The sequence below is a fragment of the Pelobates fuscus genome, chromosome 2, assembly GCF_036172605.1.
Source record: "Pelobates fuscus isolate aPelFus1 chromosome 2, aPelFus1.pri, whole genome shotgun sequence".
Classification (NCBI taxonomy): domain Eukaryota; kingdom Metazoa; phylum Chordata; class Amphibia; order Anura; family Pelobatidae; genus Pelobates; species Pelobates fuscus.
The window spans coordinates 45,482,443-45,495,336 of NC_086318.1; the positions used below are offsets into that span (position 1 = coordinate 45,482,443).

Sequence of the window (12,894 nt, forward strand, 5' to 3'; positions counted from 1 at the left end):
CAGGGCGGGGCAAGGCTTTATAAGCCTTCCCCCGCCCTGCAGAGCTCAGTCTGTGCAGAGCCCTCCATGGGTGAAGAAGGATTATTTTTTTTTGCGCTCGTTTTTTTTAATTTTATTTTTTATAATTTCGTTGGTTAATGTGGTTTTTTATTTGGCCTTTTTGGGGGCTGAAAAAAGAGGGGTGGGGGCCAGGGGGGGACACTAGGTCCCCCCCTTATTACAATTTAGGGCCCCCACCTGAAGCTCAGGGGTGGGGGCCAAGGGGGAGGACATTAGGTCCCCCCTATTAGTATTTAGGGCCCCCACCTGCCGTTCAGGGGTGGGGGCCAGGGGGGAGGACCTTAGCCCCCCCCTTATTTTACTGTAGGGCCCCCACCACCGCTCAGGGGTGGGGGCCATGTGGGAGGACATTAGGTCCCCCCCTTATTAGTATTTAGGGCCCCCACCCACCGCTCAGGGGTGGGGGCCAGGGAGGAGGACATTAGGTCCCCCCCCTTATTCTGATTTAGGGCCCCCACCCACCGCTCAGGGGTGGGGGCCAGGGGGAGGACAATAGGTCCCCCCCATCATTTTACATTAGGGCCCCCACCCGTTGCTCAGGGATGGGGGCCGGGGGGGGGGGTACTATTTTTTTTTTTTTTTTAAACAGTGAGCAGTCACATGCTGCTCACTGTTTACTAGACATGCCCCTACTCGCGGTATAGCGAGTAGGGGCAAAATTTACTAATACTAAGTAATTTTTACTTAGTATTAGTAAATTTGGCTGAAAGACCAATTTAGGTCTTTCAGCCTTTTGGTAGATAACTCCCTAATACTGTGGGAATTAGGGAGTTATCTACCAAGTGGCTGCAAAAGAAGTCCCCGAGGTGCCGAAATTCCGAAATGCCGAAGTTCCGAAATTCCGAAGTGTCGAAGTGCCGAAGTTGCCGAATTTCCGAAGTGTCGAAGTGCCGAAGTTCCGAAGTTGCCGAAGTTCCGAAGTCTTGAAGTGCCGAATTGCGAAAATCACGAATTTCGGAATGCCGAACCGAACCGAAAATTTTCCCCATGCACATGCCTACTTATAAGAATGGATGATTCTAAAATAAACTGCATTCTTAATTGGCCTATCCCTTCCTCTACCAAGGATGTGCATCGGTTTCTTGGTTTTGCAAATTTTTACAGAAAGCTCATCCACCCAATCTCCTCATTAGCAACAAACATCCTTTTTGTTGGAATGACAACAGTCAATCTGCCTTTGATGCTCTTAAAAAGAAATTCACTACTGCTCCCATTCTACACCTACCAGATCCATCCCTCCTTTATGACTTAGTATTAGACGCATCAGACACTGCCATCGGAGCAGTTCTTTCCCAACAAAAGACACCTCAAGATCCTATCCATCCAGTTGCTTTTTTTTCCAAGATCATTAACCTCATCTTAGAAGAATTATCCCATCGGATTGTTAGGCATAAAAGCAGCTTTTGAGAATTGGCGTCATCTTCTAGAGGGGAATAAAACTCCTATAGTTGTGTATACTGACCACAGAAATCTTGAATACCTCAATACCAATAAAACTTTGTCATCTAGACAAGTAAGATGGAGTCTTTTTTTTTTATTGTTTCAATTCTCAAATAGTTTATAGACCCGGATCTCGAAACAAGAAAGCTGACGCTCTTTCTAGGATCCCTCACAAACCTACCTCAAGAGATCAACCTATGTCAATGTTGTCAAACAATACATTTGTTGGACTTGTATCCACCATATGCGAAGAATTAAAAAATATGGCAGTAGAAGAACTTGAACTACCCTCCACACCTAGATTGTACAAAAAGGAAGACATATTTTATTTCAAAAACAGGATTTATATTCCTCCAAAACTCAGGAACAAACTACGAAAAATAATCTTCAGGGGCCCGTTCAGCGCTGTAATAGCGCGACGGGGTCCCTTTAACCCCTTAAGGACCAAACTTCTGGAATAAAAGGGAATCATGACGTGTCACACATGTCATGTGTCCTTAAGGGGTTAAAAAGAAAATGCAGCCACAATGCAAGTGCTGCTGGGAGGAAGTGACGGCCGGTCACTTCCTCCCAGCTCACTCCGCGTGGGAAGGATAGGCAGACGTCTCACATCATCCCCAGCCACCCTCCTGCAACGAAAAGGTAGGGAAGAGGTGGGTGGCTGTAAAATGAGGTGTGTGTGTATATATGTATGTGAGTATGTATGCCAGTATGTGTATGTATGTATGTATGTATGCCAGTATGTGTATGTATGCCAGTATGTGTGTGTATGTATGTATGTATGTATGCCAGTATGTGTTTGTATGTATGTATGTATGCCAGAATGCCAGTATGTCTATGTATGTATGCATGCCTGTATGTATGTATGTATGCCAGTATGTGTCTGTATGCCAGTATGTGTGTATGTATGTATGTATGCGAGCATGTGTATGTATGTATGCCAGTATGTATATGTATGCCAGTATGTGTATGTATGTATGTATGCCAGTATGTCTATGTATGTATGCATGCCTGTATGTATATATGTATGTATGCCAGTATGTGTATGTATGCCAGTATGTGTGTGTGTATGTATGTATGCCAGTATGTGTTTGTATGTATGTATGTATGCCAGTATGTCTATGTATGTATGTATGCATGCCTGTATGTATGTATGTATGCCAGTATGTGTCTGTATGCCAGTATATGTGTATGTATGTATGTATGCGAGCATGTGTATGTATGTATGTATGCCAGTATGTATATGTATGCCAGTATGTGTATGTATGTATGTATGCCAGCATGTGTATGTATGTATGTATGCCAGCATGTGTATGTTTGAATGTATGTATGCCAGTATGTGTATGTATGTATGTATGTATGCCTGTATGTCAGTATGTGTCTATATGTTAGTATGTATGTATATATCAGCATGTATGTCTGTGCATGTATGTATGCATGTCAGTATGTATGTCTGTTTGTCAGTATGTATGTCTACATGTATATGTGTGTGTGTGTGTGTCAGAATGTGTGTATGTGAGTATGTATGTATGTCAGTGTGTGTGTGTATCTGTATCTCCTTATGCATGTGTGTATGTCTGTATATGTGTGTGTGTGTCTCAGTATGTGTGTGTCAGTATGCCTGTATGTGTGTATCTTTCTGTGTGTGTGTCTGTGTCCATTTGTGTCTGTGTGTGTGTTTTCCTGTGGGCGGGATTTGGAGGCGGGCCCTGTGGGTGGGCTTGAAGGCGGGCACCCGGGGGCACAGACCTTGAGCTGTGTTAGGGGCCCCAAAATGTCTGATGGCAGCCCTGTGTATATGTATTATATATATATATATATATATATAACATATATATATATATATAAATAAAATGAACGTATGTTAGCATTGTGTTTGGCTCTAGGTGGTTATTAGGGGTTCTTATGGATCCCTGCTGTCTCTTTATATGTTTTTTCTCATTAGTTTTGTTCTTGTAAGCAGTTTATACAGCAACTTTTATTTAAACAGTAAATCAGTGAAGTAGCCGCTATTATATGTCTTACATTTTTAGAGTGTTTTCAAAAATGCACAAACCCTTGGTAGTTATTAATGTAAAGCACGATTGGTTTACTTCATATTGTGAAATGGGTGCATAGTGTGAAAGCAACTTCGCCACTGGTTCTTGGTACTTGCCAGCCTGTTGCCCTGTAACTATGGCCCTTTTAATTTACTGGGATTAAATATACTATTTGTGCCTATTGGGACTTGGCACAATGCCCCTTTAAACTTTCGAAGTGGTCGAAGTGGAACTTCGAACCACGAACAGCCGGACCACACACAAGTGGAGTGTACAGCCTATTTACCTCCCAGGCTGGTAGTTAACCACAGCCAAATTGACGAACGGCTGGGTGGCCTCTGTTCGTATAGTCGAACACGTGGCGGCGGCCCTTTTGTTTAGCCGAACGTGTTCAGCTGTGTTTTGACGTTGAGTTCATGGAACTCAAATCGGACATGCAACGGGACGAACACCGCTGAAACGTTACCTTCTCTGGGACTTCGACTCTTCGACGGGAGGCGAACGGCGTTCGACAATTCGGTCCCTGTTCATGCATTTGAAATGAACTTAGTCATTGGAAATAGACTGGCCACACAGCCAAATTCTCTGGAACTGTTTTGGGCATGAAAATCATGTGTGCGGTTGGTCAAAGAGACTTCCGTGAAACTTTTGAACCCCTGCTCTGATCTGGGTGATTTTTTGCATATGTTGTTCACCCAGATCTGGATTCTGGACTTTGGGGAAAATGTATGTTTTTCTGCCTGTACATAATTGGGTTATTATATTATCTACCTTAATTATATCACAGGCAGAGGGGAGGGATTGTGTGCTGTATGTGGGAGTGTCGAACATTGTTGTATTGTTCTGATTGGTTTGTGTCCTTTGTGTGCCTGTGCTCAGTTCCAGGGGGTATGCCTCTGGCCTGAGGAATTGTATATTAGCAAACCTGTACCAATAAAGCCTCAGACTTGTTCTACCCTTCATGAAGTTTTGGCTCATGTTTGGGGGATTGGAGAACTACCTACACTCTGGGGATTGCTATAATCACTATACTCCCCAGAGTATAATCACTAAGCTCTTGTAAGAGCTGTTCGTCTTCCTGCTCTCTGGACTACAAGAGAGGTCTACCTACTGGAAGCTGGATCCTGGTCTTGGATCCAGAGTGGGTGGAAGACGGCGAGACCCCAACCAAGCTGTGGCGGTTCGTGGTGTCTGTGGGGGTTATGGTGTCTAGTGGAGTGCTTGGAGCCCTTGGAGCATCCGTCGGCAGAGGTACCAAACCGGGGTACAGGAAGCTCCGTTACAGTGTGTTTCACAATGTTACTTAGTGTGATATTTTTTGTGTTATCCCATGGTGTTCAGTGTGTTACCCAGTAACCCAGTGGCGGATCCAGGGGGGGGGGCAACGGGGCAATTGCCCCCCCCGAGATTCTCCCCTGCCGGCTAATGCAGGGCTGACATTGCCCAAGTGCCAGCCCTGCATTGTGCCTGCAGACCGGGGAGGGAGATCAGTGATCTCCCTCCCCGGTCTGCAGGCACATTACTGACAGCCGACCGGCAGGGGAGGGAGAGAGGACCCGGGAGCTGTTACCAGCAGCTCCTCCGGGTCCTCCTCTCGCGAGATTTGGAGCGTTGCCGCGGTTACCACGGCAACGCTCCAAATCTCGCGAGAGTGAACTCTAGCCCTGGAGCGCGGGCTAGAGTTCACTCCTACCACTGGGACCACCAGGGAATCCCCACTGGGACCACCAAGGAAAGAAAGATGTCCCCCCTCCTCCCAGTAAAGGTAAGAAGGGAGGGGGGACATAAATTATATATTAATTTTAATTAAATGTTTAAAAACAAAACCACACACACATTAAAAAAAAAGCCCCCCCCCCTATCCTTCTTCTACACACACATTGCCCCTGCCCCCCATACACACACACACACACACACATTGCCCCTGCCTCCCATACACACACACACACATTGCCTCTGCCCCCCATACACACACACACACATTGCCCCTGCCCCCATACACACACACACACATTGCCCCTGCCCCCATACACACACACATTGCCCCAGCCCCCATACACACACATTGCCCCTGCCCCCCATACACACACACACATTGCCCCTGCCCCCCATACACACACACATTACCCCTGCCCCCCATACACACACACACATAGCCCCTGCCCCCCATACACACACACACATTGCCCCTGCCCCCCATACACACACACATTGCCCCTGCCCCCCATACACACACACACATTGCCCCTGCCCCCATACACACACACATTGCCCCTGCCCCCCATATACACACATTGCCCCTGCCCCCCATACACACACACACACATTGCCCCTGCCCCCCATATACACACACATTGCCCCTGCCCCCCATACACACACACATTGCCCCTGCCCCATACACACACACACACATTGCCCCTGCCCCATACACACACACACACACATTGCCCCTGCCCCCATACACACACACACATTGCCCCTGCCCCCCATACACACACACACATTGCCCCTGCCCCCCATATACACACACATTGCCCCTGCCCCCCATATACACACATTGCCCCTGCCCCCATACACACACATTGCCCCTGCCCCCCATACACACACATTGCCCCTGCCCCCCATACACACACATTGCCCCCACATACACACACTGCTCCACATACACACACTGCCCCCCATAAACACACTGCCCCCACACACATACATTGCCCCACACACACACTGTAACTGTCACACACACATACTGACCCACACACACACTGCACCCCTGACATATACTTCCGCCCTCACGTACACACTGCAACCTTCACACACACACACACTGCTAATACACTGTCCCCCTCACACACACACACACACACTGCACCCCTCACACATTGCACCACTCACACATACCACTGCTCCTCTGCCCTACTACAGCCCCATTCCCCAGAGGACCTCAGGTAAGTTGTCAAACAGTTCTTAAACAGTTTGACTACTTACTCTGGGAGGGGGTCTTGGCATTATTGGCACTATAACCACTACACTGAGCTGTAGTGGTTATTGTGTCTGGATTATTTATTTAAATAATCTACAAGTGCCCCTCCCGAGATCAGGCTCTGGATCCGCCACTGCAGTAACCCAGTACCTATGAATTGCATAGTCCATCTCTTAGTGTACCATACAAAGCAAGATATACAGATAGTAATAAGTGTCTATCAATGTGCTGAATAAAGTTGTGGGAATTGCTTGGCTGAGTACAAAAAGAGACACTATAGACACCAAAGCAACTTTAGCTTAATGAAGTAGTTTTTGTGTATAGCTCGTGCCCCTGCAGTCTCACTGATCAATTCTCTACCATTTAGGAGTTAAATCACTTTTGTTTCTGTTTATGCAGACCTAGCCACTTCTCACCTGGCTGTGACTTACACAGTCTGTATGAAAACAAAATGGTTTCATTTTCAATGTTAAATTACTTTAGAAGTTTGTATCTCCTACTCTGTAAATTGAAATGAATCACACACAGGAGGTTCCTGCAAGGTCTATCATACTTTTAACACAGCAGGAGCTAAGGAATTCTAAATGAAATAGAATGTGCAATAAAGGACGTTTAAACATTAGATCTCACTTTACAGGAAGTGTTTATGAAGGCTGCATACGTCACATGCAGAGAGGTGTGACTAGAGGTGTATAAATAAGTGATTTAACTCCTAAATAGTGATGTCGCGAACATAAAATTTTCGGTTCGCGAACGGCGAATGCAAACTTCCGCAAATGTTCGCGAACGGGCGAACTGGGCAAACCGCCATAGACTTCAATGGGCAGGCAAATTTTAAAACCCACGGGGACTCTTTCTGGCCACAATAGTGATGGAAAAGTTGTTTCAAGGGGACTAACACCTGGATTGTGGCATGCCGGAGGGGGATCCATGGCAAAACTCCCATGGAAAATTACATAGTTGATGCAGAGTCTGGTTTTAATCCATAAAGGGCATAAATCACCTAACATTCCTAAATTGTTTGGAATAACCTGCCTTGATGTTGTATCGATCAGGTAGTGTAAGGGTTAAGCCCGCTTCACAGTGACAGACCAAACTCCCCGTTTAATGCACCGCAAACAGTCCATTTGCACAACCGCAAACTCCCCATTTGCACCAGGTTGGATACCAAGCTAGCCATGTCCCGTTCCTGGTCCTCACTGATGTCATTGAAGGTCTCTTCCTCCACCCAGCCACGTACAACACCAAGGGTCCCGGAAAGGTGACAACAAGCTCCCTGGGACGCCTGCTGTGTTTGGTCTTCCACCTCCTCAAAGCCACCTTCCTCCTCTGACTCCTCTTCTTCAGACTCCTCTCTCTGTGTTGCCTCTCTCTGCGTTATTATAAGGTGTGTTAATTAGTACTATTCCTATCAGTTTAATCCCTGTTACGTCCCCTATCAGGGGACATGTATATAAGGCATCAATTTAGGAAGCGGGAGATGGAAAAAAAAATGCTTGGTCGGTCCTCCTACTTCAAATTTGGGGCACTGCGCGTGCAATCTAATGTGCCACCAGATAGGAGTGGTGTGTTAAGTAGTACTATTCTTATCAGTTTAATCCCTGTTACGTCCCCTATCAGGGGACGTGTATATAAGGCATCGATTTTAGAAAGCGGGAGATGGAAAAACATGCTTGGTCGGTCCTCCTACTTCAAATTTGGGGCACTGCGCGTGCAATCTAATGTGCCACCAGATAGGAGTGGTGTGTTAAGTAGCCCCCCTCATCAGGCCTTTTTTAGTCAAATGTATCGCCCACTGTCAGTCCCTTTGGGATCCATCCCTCATTCATCTTAATAAAGGTGAGGTAATCTAGACTTTTTTGACCTAGGCGACTTCTCTTCTCAGTGACAATACCTCCTGCTGCACTGAAGGTCCTTTCTGACAGGACACTTGAAGCGGGGCAGGCCAGAAGTTCTATCGCAAATTGGGATAGCTCACGCCACAGGTCAAGCCTGCACACCCAGTAGTCAAGGGGTTCATCGCTCCTCAGAGTGTCGATATCTGCAGTTAAGGCGAGGTAGTCTGCTACCTGTCGGTCGAGTCGTTCTCTGAGGGTGGACCACAAAGGGCTGTGGCGATGCGTAGGACTTAAAAAGCTCTGCATGTCCTCCATCAACAACACGCCTGTAAAGCGTCCTGTCCTTGCCGGCGTGGTCGTGGGAGGAGGAGGATTACTTTCACCTCTTCCCCTGTTAGATTCCCGTTGTGCTGTGACATCACCCTTATACGCTGTGTAAAGCATACTTTTTAATTGATTTTGGAACTGCTGCATCCTTTCCGACTTGCCGTAATTCGGTAACATTTCAGGCACTTTCTGCTTATACCGGGGGTCTAGTAGTGTGGACACCCAGTACAGGTCGTTCTCCTTCAGCCTTTTTATACGAGGGTCCCTCAACAGGCACGACAGCATGAAAGACCCCATTTGCACAAGGTTGGATGCCGAGCTACTTATGTCCTGTTCGCGTCCTCAGTGATCTCTCTGAAGGAATGTTCTTCCCCCCAGCCACGTACAACACCACGGGTACCAGATAGGTGACAACAAACACCCTGGGATGCCTGTTGTGGTAGGTCTTCCTCCTCCTCCTCAAAGCCACATTCCTCCTCTGACTCCTCTTCCTCACAATCCTCTTCCAACGTTGCCGCAGGTCCAGCAAGTGATGCTGATAAGGCTGTTTCTGGTGGTGATGGTGACCACAACTCTTCCTCTTCATGCTCATCTACGGCCTGATCCAGCACTCTTCGCAGGGCACGCTCCAGGAAGAAAACAAATGGTATGATGTCGCTGATGGTGCCTTTGGTGTGACTGACTAGGTTTGTCACCTCCTCAAAAGGACGCATGAGCCTACAGGCATTCCCAGAAAAATTCCCAGCTCCGCAGAGGCTGTCCTAGCACCCCGGTCATACAAATACTCGTTAACGGCTTTTTCTTGTTGGAGCAGGCGGTCGAACATTAGGAGTGTGTTGAATTCCAACGTGTCGGGCTGTCGCAAATCAAGCGCCTCACTGGCATGTTGTTTCGCCGCTGGATATCGGAAAAGTGCGCTATGGCCGTGTAGGAACACCTGAAATGGCCACACACCTTCCTGGCCTGCTTAAGGACGTCCTGTAAGCCTGGGTACTTATGCACAAAGCGTTGTAAGATCAGATTACACACATGTGCCATGCACGGCACATGTGTCAACTTGCCCTAATGCAATGCCGCCAACAAATTTCTTCCGTTGTCACAAACCACTTTGTCGATCTCCAGTTGGTGCGGAGTCAGCCACTGATCCACCTGTGCGTTCAGGGCGGACAGGAGTGCTGGTCCGGTGTGGCTCTCTGCTTTCAGGCAAGTCAATCCCGAGACGGCGTGACACTGCCGTATCCGGGATGTGGAACAGTACCTGGGGAGCTGGGGGGTGCCGTTGATGTGGAGCAAGATGCAGCAGCAGAAGAGGACTCAGCCGAGGAGGTTATGGAAGAGGATGGAGTAGGAGGAGTAGAGGAGGTGGCAGCAGGCCTGCCTGCAAGTTGTGGCGGTGTCACCAACTCCTCTGCAGAGCCACGCATTCCATGCTTGGCAGCCGTCAGCAGGTTTACCCAATGCGCAGTGTAGGTGATATACCTGCCCTGACCATGCTTTGCAGACCAGGTATCAGTGGTCAGATGGACCCTTGTCCCAACACTGTGTGCCAGACATGCCATTACTTCCTTTTGCACAATCGAGTACAGGTTGGGCATTGCCTTTTGTGCAAAGAAATTTCAGCCGGGTACCTTCCACTGTGGTGTCCCAATAGCTACAAATTTTTTGAACGCCTCAGACTCCACCAGCTTGTATGGTAAAAGCTGGCGGGATAAGTTCAGTCAAGCCAGCTGTCAGACGCCGGGCAAGGGGGTGACTTTGTGACATTGGCTTCTTATGCTCAAACATGTCCTTGACAGACACCTGACTGTGGGCAGATGAGCAGGAACTGCTCAAGGCGAGAGACGGAGGGGCCGATGGTTGAGAGGGGGCAAGGAGGACAGCAGTGGTTAACATGGCTGAAGATGCTGGACCAGGAGGAGGATGGCGGCTTTGAGTTTGTGTGCTGCTTGTACTCATGTGTTGATCCCGTTTGTGATGTGCGATCATGTAACTTCGCAAAGCAGTTGTACCTAGGTGGTTGTTGGACTTCCCACGACTCAGTTTCTTTTGGCACAGGTTGCAAATGGCATTGCTGTTGTCAGAGGCAGACACACAACAAAAATGCCACACTGCTGAGCTCTGCAATGATGGCATTCTGATGGTGGCAACAGCATGCGTTGATTGGCGTGCTGTCTGGCTGACCCCGGGTGCCGATGCATGCTGTCTGACTGTGCCACTAGCTCCTTGCGACGACCTCCCCCTGCTTCCAACTCGTCTCCTCCTCCTCTCTGTCTCCCAATCTGAACTTTCCCCCTGTTCTTCTTCTCTTCTAGCGGGCATCCACGTGACATCCACGGACGCATCGTCATCATCAACCACTTCACTTGTATCTGACAACTCAGCAAAGGAAGCAGCAGTGGGTACAACATCATCATCATCACACCGTACGTTTGTAATGCTGCCTGACTGAGACATATCCCTGTTATCTACATCCTCTGGCAATAATGGTTGCGCATCACTCATTTCTTCCAACTGATGTGTAAATAACTCCTCTGACATACCAAGTGAAGCAGCTGTGGTGCTAGTGTTGGTGGTGGCGGCAGGCGGGCGAGTGGTAACTTAAGAGGTGCCCGAAGCTAAGCTGGAGGAGGATGGTGCGTCGAGGTTCCGAGCGGAAGCTGTAGAAGATTGGGTGTCCTGTGTTAGCCAGTCAACTATGTCCTCAGAACTTTTCAGAGCAGGGTCCTCTTCAACCTATTGTTCCTGTAAGTTTATTTGTAATTGTCCTATTTATAGTTAAATCCCCCTCTCATAATATTGTAAAGCGCTACGGAATCTGTTGGCGCTATATAAATGGCAATAATAAATAAATAATAAATAAGTTCAGGGTACGTGGCCTCTGAACACTGGGCATTATTCTAGGGCCAAAGGGAATCACAGAACCACGACCACGACGGCCCCTGCAGGGTGGCCTGCCTCTACCTGTCATTTTTTTTTTCGATTAGTGGTACTATGCGTGCAAGCTACTGTGACAACAGATATGAGTGGCACTGGTGTGACACTGTGCCCTGGCAGGCCCTGAAACGCACACTCATGAAGGAAACTGACTGCTATTATATTACAGTCCAAAAACTTTATTTTTTATTAAATGCAAGCTATTGGGACACCAGATATGAGTGAGTGGTGGCACTGGGCAGGCCCTGAAACGCACACTAGTGAAGGAAACTGACTGCTATTATATTACAGTCAAAAAAGTTTCGTTTTTTTTTAAATGCAAGCTATTGGGACACCAGATATGAGTGAGTGGTGGCACTGGGCAGGCCCTGAAATGCACACTCGTGAAGGAAACTGACTGCTATTATATTACAGTCCAAAAAGGTATTTTTTTGTTAAATGCAAGCTATTGTGACACCAGATATGAGTGGTGGCACTGGGCAAGTGGGCACAGTATACGCTGCGAGCCTGACACACATGCTGGCAGACAACTAACTGCTATTCAATCTATTACAGTCAAAATTGGATTTTGTTTTAAAAATGTACACTACTGTTACACCAGATATGAGTTGCACTGGTGTGACACTGTGCCCTGGCAGGCCCTGAAACGCACACGCGTGAAGGAAACTGACTGCTATTATATTACAGTCAAAAAAGTTTAGTTTTGACAAGTAACACTGAAGGTTAAAAGTAGACTTCTTCTTGGGGCGTGGCTAAGCGATTGAACGGCATGGCCGCATGGTCTCGGAGCTCCGAGACACATCTAGATACTTACCCACTTTACCCGCTGAATTGCTGGACCGAAACGTCGGTAGACACAGGCGGTAGACCCAGATTACAATATGGGTCGTAAACATAAGAAGATTAAGCTGACAAACCCTGATTAAGCCACGACATTGGCGTGCTTCTGAGGCAGGCACAACCAGGGCCGGACTGGGGATACAAAGCAGCCCTGGAAAAAAAAATCTATGCCAGCCCCATAAGTCATTGCGCCATATATTGTCGCTATACATATATATATATATATATATATATATATATATATATATATATATTGCTTTTTCTAATATAATATATTGGTCCTTTCAGAGTAAAACATTTAATTATACAGTAAGCATACTCACATGCAGACACAGACAATCTCACTGACACACACAAGCTCATTGATACACAGCCTCATAGACAAACAATTTCACTAATATACATAAGCTCATTGACATAAAAACACAAGCTCACT

General features: G+C 47.2%; 1 protein-coding gene across 1 annotated transcript in view; it reads right to left on the minus strand.

The window, feature by feature from the left end:
- The window catches only part of RHOB (ras homolog family member B), a 61,189-nt gene extending 48,710 nt beyond the window's left edge, over window positions 1-12,479 (minus strand). Inside the window, exon 1 of the mRNA XM_063442125.1 lies at window positions 12,465-12,479. The gene's annotated coding sequence lies outside the window, so the exon portion shown is untranslated. The remainder of the gene's footprint in view (window positions 1-12,464) is intronic.
- Window positions 12,480-12,894: the final 415 nt, after the last annotated feature.